General features: G+C 35.1%; 1 pseudogene; it reads left to right on the forward strand.

The window, feature by feature from the left end:
• Nucleotides 1–16,882, forward strand: part of LOC145796319 (uncharacterized) — a 32,394-nt pseudogene extending 15,512 nt beyond the window's left edge.
• Nucleotides 16,883–18,251: the final 1,369 nt, after the last annotated feature.

Here is an 18,251-nt window from a genome sequence, read left to right on the forward strand (position 1 = left end):
ATTCTTCTTTCTTTCCCACAGACGGCGCCAAATTATGTGGGTGATTTTCCGACCACACTGCCCGCTTAGTAACCAGCTGGAGAGCACTGGCAGAATAGATGGCACCTGACTGACCTGCAACAGAAATATAAGAATCCCGCAGTGGTTTCGACCACCCGGGGGCACTCCGACGATCAAGTCAGTATATCTCTCAAAGATAAATCAAGTACTAAACTCACAAGCTTGAGTATCAAAAGCATACCTTAGACCCATGGGAGTGCCTCTCTTTTATAGCCAATACAATCCTAGTCCCAATAGGAGCCTGGCCCTAATGGACTTAGGATTACTGCTAATCTAGGACTCCCAGTGGGATTAGGATAAACTCTCTAAGAGTCTTTATCTTTACCCAAACTAAAGTCTTCTCCCAATCTAGGACTCTTGTCCATATCCAAGTTGAGTTCCCTCTTCATTCTAGGACTCTTGTCCCTTAACCGCTTATCTTGGATTCCGATATCTTCGGAGGCAACCTCGGCCTAGCCGAGATGACCTCGGCACAACAACCAAGACAAGTGGCACCTCGGCTGACACGTCGGCGTCACCTTGCCACGTGTTGGTACTCAGAAAATATATCCCCACACATTGTAATAAAAATATTTTGAAGAGCAAAAGTAGAAAATATTATAGTAGATTTGAGAGGGTGAAATTGAGATTTAAAAATGTAAAAAATATGTCAGACCCTTTATACTTTTATAATAGTAGTAGATTTATTAGCACCCTTATACTTTATCAAAATCAAATTTTAATTTTTACAATTTCACTAAAATCTCACTTCAATATTATCCTTTTACTTTGCCTTTTTCAAATCCTATTAAATCTATTATCCAAACACAACATTAGTGAATCAAAGGTGAGAATAAATATTTTGATAGATGAAATAATCATAATATTTCAACTCACTCTAATGAACCAAACATAGCATTACCAAAAAAAAAAAAAAAAAAAAAAAGAATTAATTACTTGATAGAATGATGAAGCAAGGTTTCAGTACGATGTCACTCTTTTTTTTCTCCCTTTATTAATGTGTACTCACTATGATAAAGTATAATTTGAGAATAAAAGGAATTCAGGAAGGTTGTGTTTGGATTATAAATTTGAATATTTTTCTCCCTTTATTAATGCGTGCTCACTATAATAAAGTACAACTTGAGAATAAAAGGAATTTAGTAAGGTTGTGTTTCGATTATAAACTTAGATAAAGATTTAGAAAATGAAAAGGAAAAAAAAAAGAAAGTATAAGGAAAGTGGAAAAGAAAAAATTAGCTTACATTTCACTCACTCACTTTTTACTTGCGTTTTTCTTTTTGTTTTCAAAAATTTCTATCTAAATCTATAATCCAAACACAACCTAAAACAACAAAGCAAGGAAAGAATATGAAAAGTAAGAAATAGCATGAGGTGGATTCTTTAACTCCATTTCAAGCTTTCTATAATATAAGTATGATTGAAAAGAAAAAAGAATTCACTCAAGCAACAAAGCAAAGAAAAAATAATTTATAGAACTAAGAAACTGCAGCAGGAGAGGAAGAGGAAGAGGACAAAAAGGTTGTTTGAGTTCCATTTCTATTTATCTAATATCTACTTCCCTCCCTTCATGAATGAATGTCAATTATGTTATTAGGATATACATATATATAGACACATATTGCACTTTTTGTATTGTTTCTTGTCACTACACTCACTTAGTTTGGAACTTTAATTCTTACATATGGATTTATAATTTTTTTTTTCAAAATTTTATCCATAGATTTAATTTTTTGCCAATTCCCCCCCCCCAACTAAAATTCAAAAAGATATTATTTTATCAAAGTTTTTAAAATTATTTTACTTTTACCCAACAAAATGTGATACTTTTATCTATATCAATGTAATTATAGAACTCAAAGAGCTTAAATAAAAAATTTAAAATTTGGAGGTTAAGATTGAAAGGTCTAGTAAAGTTAGACTTCATTACAATAGTTTACTTAAGGTGGAGGTTTCTCACCGGTCCAGATTTTAGATTGTAGGGCGTTGTTTGAGTCTGTAGGGCCCATCACAGATCTCGTTTTGGTCATCTGAGCCGTTCATTTTGTTAGGCAGTTTGTGTATTTCATCAACACAAAAAATTAGGTCAATCTTATAACTGTAACTTGTTCAATTTATCGTGTTTTCCATCAAAAAAAATTGTATTTTTAAAAATAAATCATAAAATTTTTTGATTAAAAACACGATAAATTAAACAAGTTACAGTAATTTGATCGACCTAATTTTTTATGTAGATGAAATACACAAAATGCCCGACAAAATGAAATGTTTGAATAATCAAAAAGGGACTCGTGGTAGACCGTTCGGGTCTAAACGGCACCCTCCAGTCCACACTAGAGGGAATCCTCCCCCTTTAATTATGTTTTTCAATCCGTTGCAATTTCTAGTGAGAATTAATTACACCAAGACTCCCTTAATTAGCAAATATTAATTTTCCTTTCTCGTCTATGCATTTGTATATTTTGATCCCCTCAACAATAAAAATATATCACTTTTATCCCTCTAGACCACTTTCAAAAGAGGTATATTTGTACGATATTTATAGTAGAGGGTGTCAATTTGAATAAGTTCATAAATAAATGAGTAAAGTGATATTCTCTAATAATTAAAGAAGTCTTAGTATAATTAATCCTGGTAGTAATCAGAGAACTATAGCATTTTGAATCACAAAAATATTATGCAAACTAATAAATTTTACAAATATTTTTTTTATAGTGGCCTGCAATGATCAAACTTTGAAATTTGAACCATGATCCACATGAATAATATGATGGAACAACTCAGGTGAGTAAAAGCATCTCCAACGGTTCATTACTTTTTTCATCAAATCTGAGTAAAAAATGGTTGATTTTCTCAATCTGATATGGCTTGCTCCAACGGTGCATCAAAAGGGAAGAGTCATCCAATGGGTCGACCGACGGGTCGATCGGCCGATCGACCGGTAAGGCTTAATTTTTTTTTTTGGGGACCTGTTTGAACCTTTTTGACCTGTTTGAACCTACCTATTTGAAAGGGAACCGGTCGACCGGTTGGTCCATCGGCCAGACATCCGGCTGGTTGACCGGTTGCCCCCGTCCAACGGTATAGAACAGTGAAATATTGAAATCCAGAGCTTGTCCTCAGTTTGATGAAACTTTTGTTCCATTCTCATTTTGATATCAATTTGGTGAAACCATTGGAGTGAGAAAAAGTCACTTTGTCATCAAATTTCAAATCTGATGTAAGGTTTGATGCACCGTTGGAGATAGCCTAACAACTGTTGATAAATTTTGTTAGATGTCCGACATGGGTGATGTTTTGATTATTTGAACCGTTTGTTTTGTAAGACATTCTGTATATATTATTTATAAAAAAAAATTAAATCGATCTGATAATTATATTTCTAAGAAAAAATTAATTAAAAAGGGAAATTGATAAAACTTGAAAAGGAAATATATATATTTTTTTAATATCTATAATTTTGTCATATAGGGAGATATAGAGGATGGTTAAAGAGTAATATTACACATCATGAAAAAATATCATGAAAAGTTTTATGAAACTAATTTAAGGAAGATTGCATAACATACAATAAAACATTACAAGCTAATCCAAAGGTAGAGAATCTTTATAAAAACTTTTCATGATTCCTAACATTATTGTGAATTAAAATTAGACGGTGTCTCATCTCTTCAAATGCTATTGTTTCCTGCTATATAACATAGGAAATTCTAACAAGCTCACTCTGAAAAGAGTAAGCCATAGACACTTCTAATTATGTCAATTTTTTCTTTAATTATGACTTTTCTTCTTCTTTTTTTAAGTTTTGACTTTATTTTAGTTATGACTTATAAATTCTTTAGTTATGCCTCATGTTGTGTTTGATTATGACATTTTTTTTATTTATAATTATGACTTAAAAAGTATGAAATTATGTCATTTTCTACTTCAATTACAAAGTGCATAGATGCTCTAAAAAATTACAAGATACATGTGGTACAAGCCTTTTGACAGATGTCACGCCCCAAATTTTAATTACTCAAAAACATTACCAAGAGTCTGAAATTTAGGTCCATTTTTTTTTTAAATTAAAAATATCTATTACCCTTGAGTAATAAAAACATAATAGTACATGTTCTCTCTCATGATGAGTACAACAATAATGATAATGCATGCCAAGCTCCCACTACGGGGTTAAAAATAAATGATTACAAACATCACAGCACAACGAGATTACACATAAGAGATACATGAACTTCCTAATCCTTCAACCAATCAATCCAAAATCTCTTCCTGTAAAAAAAATGAAACAACAAGGGGTGAGCATAATTCCCCAGTACGAATCTCATAGTTCTAAAACAATAACCATCCTATAGATAGAAATGAACATGCATGCAGGATGATACCATATAGTAGGTGACGTTTTATAATTTCAAAATATCATATGTAGAGTACCTTTTTCTCAAAATTTATTTGAACATTTAAGGAAAACCTTTAACCATAAAAAACTATCCTTTTTATTAGAAAACCAAAAATCCTTTTTGAAAACAAACATGTTTAAGGAACCACATCATTTTATGTTTATTAACACATTCCAAAATATTCATCTTTTTATTCTTATTCTCCCCTTTTCTAGTTACATTTATTATAACGTCATAACCTCAAGTTCAAGTTCCCTTAATACCTCAAAACATCCCACATACGTGCTATTCCCACCAATCTATTCATATTTGCTGTAACTCCTCAATACAAAAATTCAAATCTCTTTTATAGTCAATAATTGTTATCCTATACTCAACTCCTACTTTTCTAACAACTACATAACATCCACACTTGCATCATCAACTATAATTCAACATATCACAACTACATCATATCCACATGTACGTTATCAATCATAATTCAACATATCCCAAGGATAATAGATCCTTTTAATTCAATTTCTCAATTAATCATAAAACAAAACCTTTAATTTTTCCTTATAGATACAAATAACCCAGTGAGTTCTTTATCACCAATTCCTTATCCAATTACCATTTCATTATCCATTCTTTTCAAATAATTTCTATATACATTTCCATTCCATACCAATTTACACATCAAATGGTAATTTCACAAGTTCATCACAAGTTACATATATCGTCACTGACCTCAACACACTTCACAACACATTCCACGTTTTGCCGGCTTGATACGGCGGGATAGCGGACACCCAATTCATAGCACATTTCACCTTTTGCCGACTATTATACGGCGGGAAGTGAACTCCCAAAGATTATTTTCTCAAAAATCATATCTTTTTCCGTAAACCATTTTCAACTTCTTAAAACCATCTCCTACATTTGCCGACTATTATATGGCAGGACATGGGTACCCAAAACATTTTCGAAAATCATCCGTTTTTTCACTTTTGTCGGCCACAATACGGCAAGACTGTATGGACACCCAAAAATCATTTTTTCACTTTCACCCGACAATAAGCCTAGACAGGGCAATTGGGCACCTTGAATTCAAACCACCCCCACATTTACCGGCTATTATACGAACGGTTGTGAGCACCGAAAAACCTTTTTTTTTTAATTTTTAAAACAATCCCCCACATTTACCGGCTATGATGCGGACGGTCGTGGGCATCGAAAAACCATTTTTCAACTCCCCACGTGGATACCAACCACAGCACAATCCAACACAACTCAACTCAATTCAACATAACTCAACTCAACTCCACACTACACAACTCAACCAAACTCAACACAATCCAACTCAACTCAACACAACATAACCCAACTCAACTCAACATAACATAACCTAATACAATTCACATAACACACAACAAAATTCAACACAACCATTTCAAAACAAAGCTCATATCATCCATACCATTAGTAATTTCTTTTCTCCCAAGTTTGGTTCACATTATAACATAATTTAAAACATCAACATTGAGGGTTCAATCGCAGCTTTTACATAAATTCGCAAACTCTTTAAAATTTCAATTAAACTTGTACATGTGTAATTTAACACTTCAATTTCATGATTCTACTATCAATTGAAGCAAAACCATTAACCATCTTCATGAGCCAAACTAGAGTTTTTAAGAGAAGTTAAAACTTTTCACAAAACACATTTTATTCTAACCCTTCTATTACTTTTACACCCAAACTCATGACCTAATATCATAACCCAACAAATAAACCCAACTCTCTTCAAACCCTAACCCCCAATCTCGTGATTCATCACAATATGCATATAAAAATATAAACTTTTGTGTTCATATAAAAAAAATACCACAAATCTATCAATAAACGAGGGTATTGAAAGAGAACTAGAAACACCTACCTCTTGAAGCCAAGAGATGACGACCCAAAAATCAATGGCGATGAAACCACGAACCAATTAGACCAAAAGGAAGCCCTCGACGAGATCTACACTCTTTCTCAAAGGACCATGGTGAAAAGATCACTCCATATAAGTAGATCTAGAGATTTCAGTAAAAAGTTTGAGTTTTAGTGAGAGAGAAGAGAACTCAAGGTTTGAGAGAGAGGAAAGAGGAGAAAAAGTGAAATGAAATATGTTTGGAGCCTATTTATAGCAGTAGAGAAGTAGCCCTAAGGTCAATAAAATAATAGGCCCAAAACCCCTCAAAAGTAGGGCCCAAACCAGCTCAAAAAGTTGAAAATTACACACAGGGGTCGACCCTTCGGGCAGAGGTGTCGACCCTCCAGGAAGAAAAACAATCTGTGCAACATGCAAGGTGTCGACCCTTAGACAGGAAGGGTCGACCTTATTTTCCAGCAACCAACACACAGATTTTGCAATATACAAAGGCCGACCCTTCCCAAACTGGTGTTGACCCTTGTGGACAGCAACAAGAGGCAGGTGTCGACACCACTAAGGCTGGTGTCAACCCTATATTCCAGCAACACTTCCAGAAACTTCACCAATAGATAAGGGTCGACCCTTAGGAAGGCTGGTGTCGACCTCAGAATAGAATTTCTAAGTTTTCAAACAACTTTTTGACAAGAACAAGCGCAAACAAACAAACCCAACGAGTTTAAATCGGATCATACTCCTGCAAAACCAACATCCAACAACTCCAAAGACTCCCAAAAATGAAAATAAGGGAATTAAATACACTCTCCAATAGATTAAAGGATGCGGGTGTTACAACAGATGTACCATAGTATTTCCCGTATAAAATTTCAAACGGCAAAGAACAATGAAATAAATAAATTTAATTTTTTTCACTTCATTTTCTTTTTAATTTCTTTTTTTCTTTTTTTTCTTCCCCACTACGAACCCATGATTCAAAAATAACCTCCTATGCCTCTCAAAAAATAAATTTGTTTTTTGCCATCAGTTTGTTTGGGTGAAAAATATTTTCGAAAAAAAAAATTTATTTTCTGACATTTGGTACAATAAAACAAAAATCAACGAAAAATATTTTCATGGTTAAACAAAAAATAAGCCTAGTTAAATAAAAATTATTTTTAGTTTTAAAAGGTGAAAAATATTTTTTGGACTAAAGTTTTATGGGCAAAATTCATTTTATCTCTTTGTGGTATGGCTTGATAATACTTTATCCCCTGTCTTTTAAAAATAGTCATATGCCCTCCATATTGTTTTAAACTAAAATGCAACTGTCAACACCGTTAACTATAAATGTGAAATGATTATAATACCCTCAAACCTTATTTATTTTGTTATTTTATTTTTCTCTCATCTCTCATCTCTCATACACATAATTTATAATGTATAGTATTAACTCAATTAAATCACAATTAATTATAAATTCTTAATTATTTATTCTAATTCTTTAATTTTTATTTTAATTATATTTTAGATTACAATTAATCCTAGATATTTAACTATTTTTTTGTAATTACTAACTTTTTAACGAAATTTTAATTTAATTATATTTTATATCACAATTAATCCTAAATTTTTAATTATTTATTATAATTTCTAACATGTTAATATAGTTTTAATTTAATTACATATCAATTCTTAATTATATTTTATTTTATTTTGATTAACATATTAATATAATTTTATGTTTGGAGAAAATAAGGGTGAAATTGTCCTTTTGTTGTATTAATTTCATTTTAATTTTTTAGAAAATAAAACGCTCTAAAAAATGGTGTGTATAATACACCTTCTGTTAGTTTTGATAGAAAAACTAACAACAATACTTTAGTCCAAAACCACATATAGGCTTTCTAACTATATTTGAATGTTAGGAGAATAAAGTACTCCAAACCCAAATCACAAGAAGATAAAATAAATTTAATCCAAGTTTTATTAATATTGCTACACTATACAACAAAAAAAAAAAAATTCATACATGAAAGGTGAAAAATAGCCTAAAATATATATATATATATATATATATATATAAATAATTCACTTATACTCGTATTGAGCTATAAAAGATCAACTGTAAAAAATCTATCAATATGAGAAACCAAATATTATTATTATATTTTGTTGAAATTGTTAAATTTTAAACTTTGAATCTCACCTTTATTTTGGCAATACAGTTAAAAGTCAGTTTGTTTTTATTTTTTGATTTTTTTGGATCACACTACCTTTCTACCTTTTTGTACGTTTTTTTGAAAAAATTAAAAAAAATAAAAAACTAACTTTTAACTTGCTTCACAAAATAAGTCATGCAATTATTTATCTTTTTCAAATCTACACAGGCGAACACGCATAATTAAAAATTTTGAAATCGTAGGGGGCGATGGCCACTCCCACCCCCATTCCCACCGCCACACCATTATCACTTCCACCCCCACCATTGCCATCGCTACAACCACTACTCTATTTGTAACAACCCTTACTTTGCTCTAGCCATGCTTGCATATATTACATGATCTTGTCTTAATATGTTGCATTTTTGCAAACCTTGATTTGTTTTGCTTAACTGTTTCTTGCATGTTTTGTACCTTGCTTGGTGTGAGTTTAGCCGAGGTCATCTTCAGTCTAGAATTATCTTGGAACCACTTTGTTTGACCTCCACCCTCGCCCTGACATATTGGCCGAGATGTCATTATCTAGGCCGAGGTGTTCATCACCAAGGCCGAGATGTGTATTATCTAGGCTGAGATGTTGCCTTTGCACCTAAGTGATCTTGTCCTGGAGTGATATGACCTAGATCGAGGTGTGGCACATCTAGGCCAAGGTGTGGCACAGCTTAGTCAAGTGTTGTCCTTCCTAGCCAAGATTATTGCCACCTTAGTTGCCGACGCTTTGTCCTTAGCCGATGTCATCACTTGTCGAAGTGCCTTGTCAGGTAGCTTGTTAGATACGCTTTGTCTTACACATGTCTTGTCAATCATCACCTTTTTTAGGAGAACCAACTAGTCGTTGCCACGTGTCCGAGCTGAGTGTTAAGTCAGCCAGCAAACCTAGAAATGTATCATTTGCTATATGTCTTTGCTTGTGAGGAGAAAGAAGCTCTAGAAGAAGAAGAAGAAGTTCTTAGAGGAGGAATAGATTTCCAAGCTTGGTCCTTAGAGTTCAAACCGTTTGATTCGTGTTTTGAGGTTAGAATCTTAATCTACTCTTGTTGTTCTTATTGATCATCTAGTTGCATTGCATGATCGAACCTGATTTGCAAGCCATGCATCAATTTAAAGTTGGGTTTAGAAAGAGAAAGTGGTATTCATGTGTTCTTGAAGAAAAAGTCTTGTTTGATCCGAAAGTTTGCATCAAGATTCATGCTTTGTGTTTGTTTTCATAAAATCTTCGAGTATGGGTACCCAGGTCCATGTTTTTGAATTCATAGCATGAAATCTCAGATTTTGTAATGATAAGTTATGATCTTTGCATCCATGTTCTTCATGTTCATGTACTTCAAGAAAAGGAAACCTAGATTTTCCCGACTTCATTTCCTTGAATGTGGCCATCGGAGGCCACACCTCGGCAAGGAGGTGTGGGACCTCGGCCAAGACCTGGTTGGTGCCCAGCAAGTTTTCCCGAGATGAGAAACAATGTTTTGTTTCTGCTCGACTTAGTTTTGAAGGAATGCCGAGATCATTTGCATTCATGTAAAGCTTGTTTGAAAATGCATTCAATAGACTTTGCCATGTGTTTGTAGGACTTGAACTCTCGCTTGACCCCGACGTTTGAAGAACTATGTGAGTGGTATTTTTAATAAAGCTATATTACAAAGTTTTGATAAAGCTTTGCTTTGTTTTGAAAAGTATTTGTTAAGTATGAATGATTATCCACATTTTGTGTATCAAGTGTTAGTCTTGTTTTGGATAACAACCTTTGAAAGTCCGTTCGTGCTATGGGACTATAAGCATTTGTAACACAACCTTTGAAAGTCCGTACGTGCTAGGGGACTATAAGCATTTGTAGCACAACCTTTGAAAGTCCGTACGTGCTAGGGGACTATAAGCATTTGTAGCACAATCTTTATTAACGTCGCCCCTTGAAACTTGAAAGCCTTGAAAGATTTTGATTGATGAAGCTTGAAAGACTTGTTAGATGAACTTGTTTTGTCTTTGATTTTGTGCAAGATTTAATGCGTGTCGCTTTGATAAAGATCTCGGATATTATTCATGCAAACCCTTTATTACTTGTACCATTCACTAACTATCCAAACTCACCCTCTCTATGTATATGTAGGTGATGAGCAGGACGGCGGTGACGCCTAGATGTGCTTTGCAACTTGTTTTGGACTCGCATTTTGTAGCATCTTGAAGATCATGCTTCTTAGCTTGTAATTCATTGTGTTTTGTATATGATGCTCGAGAAGCCTTTTGGTCAAGATGTGTCTTTTGTATTTCATTTTATTGTATCCAAGTTATAAGACCTTGATAAGATGTATGACATTCCATTCGATCTATGCACAGCTCTTATAGACTAATTAGATTTAAATTTTTTATTACTTCCGCACATGTTAGTCCCATATATATACTCCGATTGTGTGTGAATTCTTGTAAGTTGGCATTTGGTAATCTCGGATTACTGGCCATAACGGCACCATTCTACTAGGGGCGGAATGGGATCGTGACACTATCCCACCAACTCTCCTCCATCCTATCACCATCACTCCACTGCCAGTCTCAATAATACAATCATAATAAAATATTTTTATAAAAAGTAATTTTTCTGCGAGACAAACAGAACGTTAATAAAGATGAATTGAGCAGGAGCTGAATAGCAAGTATTTCGCAATTCCGAGCACTGTAAAGGATGAATGGGATAAATGGAACATACGTGGCACTTTCCCGGTCAGTCTGTTATTGCAGACATTGTTGATTTTCATAGCACCGTTGCGAAAACGTACAGAAAAGAGAATTATAACCTTGTTCATCTGGGCTGCTTATCTCCTTGCTGACTGGGTCGCTGCCTTTGCTGTTGGACTCATCTTCAGTGCCCAAGGTACTTTTGGATATGAAATGGCTACACTCAAAACAACTTATAATAAGATACTTGAAAAAAAAATAATAATAATCAGTGTCTTTGGTTTCAGTTTTTTAAAAATTGAGTTTTTTATTTTTCGTATTTTTTTGTTTTTAGTAAATATTTTTTAAATTTTAAGTAAGTTTTTTACTTATTTAAATTCATCTTACTTAGATGTATCTAAATAGTAAAATAGTTGTGACAAAATATTTTTAAAAATTAATAAATACACAAAAACATGAAAAATGTATTGAATTTTCTCTTCTTTTTTTTCTATTTTTTGGTAGTTAGTGTATTTTTTAAAAAAAAATTCACAAATATTATACTTTTTAAGTTTATTTATGTTAGGTGTGCCTAAAAAATTTTTAAAAAAAATTGCTTAAAATATTACAAAAAATCATTGAAAACATTAGAATACGAAAAATAAAAAAGTAGAATTTTTTGAAAACTGGAACCAAACAAGCTGAATAGGTTTCGTTTGAGAAGAGCTAATTTAATCTAGCTTTTTAATTTTTTGACTAATTTAGCCTAACTAAATTAGTTCTGTTTGGCAAGAATTTTTAGCTTTTTTTGGTTTGGATGTAATGGTTGTGAGTGAAAAAGTGAAATAAGTATAGTTTGAATGTGACATTTTGTCTTATTAACTTATTGAACCTATTTTGTTTTTTTATGCTTATTTAGGCAAAAAAAATTATTGTCAAACGACAACATAATCTTTTCACTCATATTACTCTCATATCCTATTTATTTTAAGGTGAGATTATATTAATAATACTTATGTTTGTTTTGAAAAATTATCATAAGACTTTGGGTTTATTAATGAAAAAAGGCAACATAATCTTTTCACTTATATTACTCTCATATCCTGTTTATTTTAAGGTGAGAATATATTAGTAATCATGTTTGTTTGAAAAACTGTCATAGGACTTTGGGTTTACTAATCTAATCCCATGAAATTAGAGGTGAAAATATCTTATTGTCTCTTATTTTACAAAAATAATCAAGTCACTTAGGGTGTGTTTGGTAACGTTTACGTTTTCAGTTTATATTTACAAAAATTTTATAAACTGGTTTTTGTTTATTTTTAGAAAAATATAAACTACAAACGCATTTGGTAATTGACAAAATGTTTACAAAATTTAAAAAATATAAAAAAGAGTGAAAAATGGCAAGTGGCGGCGAAAGACGGTAGGTGGTGGGTAGATGGTGGTGGCGGGTGGTGGTTGGTGGCGGGTGGGTGGGTGACGGTGGCGGGTGGTGAGTGGTAGCGAGTGGGCGGTGGCGGTGGCGGGTGGTGGAAAGTGGTGACGGTGGGTGGTGGGTACCTGGTGGTAGTGGGTGGTGGCGGGTGGGTGGGTGACGGTGGCGGGTGGTGGGTGGTAGCGAGTGGGTGGTAGTGGTGGTGGTGGTGGTGGTGGTGGCGGTGGCGGGTAGTGGGTGGTGGTGGCAGGTGGGTGGCGGATGGCGGGTGGTAGTGGGTGGTAGCGAGTGTTGGTAGTGGGTGGTGGCGGGTGTTGGTAGTGGGTGTGTGGATGGGTGACGGCGGTGGGTGGTGGCGAGTGGGTGGTGGTGGTGGCAGGTGGGTGGTGGTGGGTGGTGGCGGATGGGTGGTGGGTGGTGATGGTGATTGGGTGGGTGACGGTGGCGGGTGGTGGGCGGTAGCGAGTGGGTAGTGGTGGGGGTGGTGGCAGTAGTGGCGGCGGGTGGTAGGTGGTGGTGGCAAGTGGGTAGCGGATGGCGGGTGGTGGCGGGTAGGTGGCGAGTGGTGGTGGTAGTGGGTGGGTGAGTGGGTGACGGTGGCGGGTGGTAGGTGGTAGCGAGTGGGTGGTGGTGGCAGGTAGGTGGCGGGTGGGTGATGGTGGTGGTAGTGGTGGTGGTGGTGGTGGGTGCCGGGTGGGTGGGTGCCGGGTGGCTGGTGGTGGCAGGTGGGTAGTGAATAGTGATGGCAAGTAGGTGGCGGGTGGTGGGTGGTGGATGGCAGGTGGGTGGTGGGTGGTGGGTGATGGTGGTGGTGGTGGTGGTGGTAGTGGCAAGGGGTGGGTGGTGGTGGCGGGTGGTGGGTGGTGGTGGCAGGTGGGTGGTGAGTGGTGGTGGCAGGTGGCAGGTGGTGGTGGTGGTGGTGGTGGTGGTGGAGGGGGTGGAGAGTGGGTGGTGGTGGTGGAAGACGGTAGTGGAAAATGGTGACGGGTGGTGGCTAGTGTTGGGTGGTTAAAAAAAAAAAAAACTGAAAACTCAAAATGAAAACGCATTTTTTTGTGTTTTCATTTTTTGACCAAATTTATAAGCTGAGACCACTAATTTATAAATCAAAAATTTTACCTAACAAGTTTTTATTTGAGTTTTTAAAATTTTTGTAAATATAAACAGAAAATTGAAAACGTAAGTGTTACTAAACGACACCTTATTGTCCCATGAAATTGGGCTTTTACTAATTTTATAGAGTTAATCACAACCAACTAATATCACCACACTAATACACAAATAAATACTCCTTCCGTCCCAAAATAATGGTCCTTTTTGGGGAATTTAACTTTTTTTGATAGTACAATTATTGTACTTTTAAAATTTTGGTTTTCCAAAATTACCCTTTGATAGTACACTTTTTTGGGAATATCAATGTCATAATTGTACTTTTTATATTATTTATGAATTTAAAAGAAGGGCAAAATAGGAAATTTATATTATTTTTGTACTTGATTTTTGAAGAGAGACTAATATTTTAGGACAATAAAAAATGGAATAAGGGACTAATATTATAGGACGGAGGGAGTACAATTTATCTTACAGCTGCAACCTAAAACCGGTACTATTTGGTACAATTTATTCTTAATTAAAAATTAATAATCCAAAAGCAAAAACTAAAAACCAAAAACTTCACTGACCTAGTTTTTAATTATCAACTTATTTAAATTATTTATGCTTAATAAGTTTGAAGCATAAGTTAATTTGGGTCTGGGGTGGACTGCTGCTGGGTGTTTTTGCCACGGCTGCAGAGTGTTTTTGCCACGGCTGCAGAGTGTTTTTGCCACTGTTATGCTGTCTGTTCTGTTTTTTCTTAAGGAAGCTCAACCCAATTATAATGATCTGTGTGGATTGGTTATTGGTTGGGGGAAGATCATTGCTGGTTATTGCTGTGCTTGCTAATCATCTGCTTATGTTGCTTCAAAAGGGTATCTTGTGTTGGGTGTTTTGCTTGGTGTTTTCCCTGTTTTGCTCTATATGTTGGTTACTCACCAACTTCGAGCTTAGAGGTAGTGCTAACAGATGATTTGGTGGGCTTCTTGGTGCCAACCTGGTTGGGATCTTGAAGTTCCACTGTGACGCTTTTTGCACCCTCCTCTTTATTGATGTAATTTTCATACTTCGTATGTTTTTCATCAATAAAATTTTTTTTGCTGATAAAAAAATATAAAAAATATAAAAAATATAAAAAAAGTTTGAAGCATAAGTTGCATCAAACAGTGGCCTTGTTTGCTACAGCTATGTGTTAGACTGTTGTTTTTATTATTTTCAACAGGTAATCACAATGGCAAGGAACTTGTAAACAAAGACAATGCAGTTTTTTGGGCTCCATTGGTGGCCCAGATACCATCACTGCTTTCGCCCTCGAAGACAATGAACTATGGCTTCGACACTTGCTCAGCCTTATGGTCCAGTTTGTTGCAGTTGCTTATGTCTTCTTGCAGTCTCTTCTTAATGAATTTTGGATCCCAACTCTCCTCATGTTTGTAGCTGGAACTATTAAGTATGCTGAGCAAACTCGTGTTCTTTATGTAGTTTGTTTGGGTAATTTTAAGGCTTCTATGCTTCCAAAGCCAGAAGCTGGAATAGATTATCCTCGGCTCATGGAGGAATATTCGTCAAACATGGAGGCTCACGTCCCAGTTAAAATTGTTTTCGTAAAGGAAGTCAAGAAAAGATCCAAGGACTTGGACGCACAGAGTTCAATCAAACAGCCCACCGAAGAAATTGATGGTGAATGCAGCATACAAGTTCTTCAAAATTTTCAATGGACTAATTGTTGACCTCGCATCTAGCCTTGAAGATCGGCAAGAGAGTCGAGCTTTTGTTCTTGAAAGTTCTCCTCAAGATGCTTTTAGAGTAATGGAATTGGAACTGAGTTTCTTGTATGATGTGCTCTACACCAAGGTGCCTGTGGTGCATTGTAAGACAGGCTTCTATTTCCCCTTGGTTTGCTCGGTTTTGATTGTGATTTCGTTTCAACGTTTTGCATCTCATCATAAACAACACCTCCACCACTTGGACATTGCAGTCACCTACACTCTTCGCATTGGTGCTCTTGGCTTGGACTTGGTAGCATTTGTCATGCTCATCTTCTCTGACTAGACTATAGCTTTGCTCAAGAATTCTAAAATGATGTCAATTGTTTACGCAATAAGAAAAAAGCTTTCACTTGTCGGAAGACGGCAGTGGTCCAATTCTGTCTCGCAGCACAGTTTTATCAAATATTGTGTGGAGGAATAGTACTTGAACTGGTTTGACAAACCAGCTATATTTTTGGGACTCGATGATCTCCTTGCTGAGATGCAATACATAACAAAAACTGAACCTCCGAATGAACTGATGGAGTTCATCTTTAATGAGCTGAAGTACAAGGCTCTTAAAGCGGAAGACCCGAAAGATGCCAAGAAGATGTGTTCAGCAAGGGGTGGTTGGGTTCTCTCACAATCCTTTATCAGTTTCATGACCCGAATTTCATCAACAGTGAGCGATGAAGTCAAATATGGTGAGGGCCTCTTGTTGTGGCATATCGCTACTGAATTATGTTGCTTCACAGATGATAGGATTGCCGAACAAAAAAAAGAAACAGATTGTGATGGGATTTACCAAAATCGCAAATTTTGTAAGATCTTGTCAGATTATATGTTGTACCTTATCGTCATGCAGCCTACAATCATGTCAGCAGTGGCAGGTACGTCACAGTTTAGATTTCGAGACACATGTAAGGAAGCCAAAAAGTTCTTTGCCAAGAAGGAATCAAACCCGGAAACCATCTATGAAAATATCAGAAAGTTCTTTCACTTACAATCAAAAAAATCAATAAAAGACCAGATGAAGAAAGCCTGCGATGCTCTACTTGAAGTAAATATTGTTGGCAAACCTGTTGAATTGAAGCGAGAGAGAAAAGCAAGTCATTGTTATTTGATGCATGCATTCTTGCAAAGGATCTGATTAAATTGAGACCTGAGAGGATGTGGAAGATAATGAGCGAAGTTTGGGTAGAACTATTGTGTTATGCTGCAAGCCATTGCAAGCCAAATGCTTATGCTCAGCATCTCAGCAAAGGTGGGGAACTTATCACTTTTGTTTGGCTGTTGATGGCCCATTTTGGATTGAGAGAAGAGTTCAGAAAAAATGATATACCAAATTTTAAGTTGATTGTGGCAAAGTGAAGAAAGTTGAAAACTGCGTAATTCTATTTTTTTTACCTTATTTTTTCACAGAAAATAGAACGCATATTAATAAATATATATTGGATCTACTCACTTGTGTCTAGAAATAAGAAAATACGAAAAAAATAGGCTTATATGTAGCATTTTCCAACTGTACTTTAGCGAGGTAAGAATTTCTTTCTTCTATATAATACGAGCGATTTTTTTTTAATTTTATTTTTAGTCCTCTTCTGATCATGTTTGTAATAAATGAGAGAGGGTTATGGTTTGAATAATGGTTTGAGGGTTTTTTTTTTTTTTTTTTGGTTCTTCATCTCTGTCTACTTCATCTATATAAGAACAAGGTCATGATTGAATAAGATGTGCCAATTGAACACATGGCTCTTATATATTATATGTTTTCTCGACTCTTTTATATCACCAACTTATACATATTTGATATGATATCATTAGTATTCATTAATCCTTTAACAATTATCTTCAACTAAAAAAATCAAACATAAATATTCATATAAACAATGATATAAAATGGTGACAAAAAATGAGATAATTGAATGGATAAAATGAATCGGAGTCGCTACATGTTCAAGATCTACAAGAGCACACTGCTAGTGTCATGTCGGCGGTCGGTGACATATACTTTGACGCCTAAGTTAGTTCTCCATTATAAAAGGATATTAAAAGAGATTGTATAGAGTATTTTATCATTTTTTTTTTCTTCTTCAAAAATTTGTCTGTATTTATAATAGTAGGTATCTTATCCTCCAATTAGGCTATTTAGTAAGGAACTAAGTTGAGCTACACCCATCAAATTAACTTAGATAAGTTGAGTCAGGCTTGAGAGGCTCATGTAAATTTTACCTGTTTGTTCAAGTGCTGATTCTATGGAAGAGCTATTGTTGTCTTTGGTTTTTTAAGGAAATTATAGAAAATTAATCATATTAACTTACAAATTTATATGTGATGGGTGGACGACGAGGATGAGAGTCATGATGTGACTTCCAATCAGTCAGGCTTCTAGTCGAATTCTTAAAATGAACCAATTATAGTGCAATATCAATGGAATATTACTCTTCTCGCATTTCATAAAATCAAAAGGAATGAAGGGAATAATATAAACAATGTCAATAAAACCCTAAATTCTCTTAAGTACACTAATGTTGTGTTTGGTTGGGGGATTTAGGGAGAGATTTGGAAAGGGAAAGGAAAATGGTGTGTGAAACTATGTGAAATATAGACATAATTTATTCACATTTCACCTACCTTTTCCATTTCCCTTTCCAAATCCCTCCCCAAATCCCCCAACCAAACACAACATAAGATAATTTTTGACCGACACCACACCGGAGTCCACTTGAGATTTATCTTTACCTTCCTTTT

Source organism: Camellia sinensis, chromosome 7 (genome assembly GCF_055761805.1).
Source record: "Camellia sinensis isolate YWXY chromosome 7, ASM5576180v1, whole genome shotgun sequence".
Classification (NCBI taxonomy): Eukaryota; Viridiplantae; Streptophyta; class Magnoliopsida; order Ericales; family Theaceae; genus Camellia; species Camellia sinensis.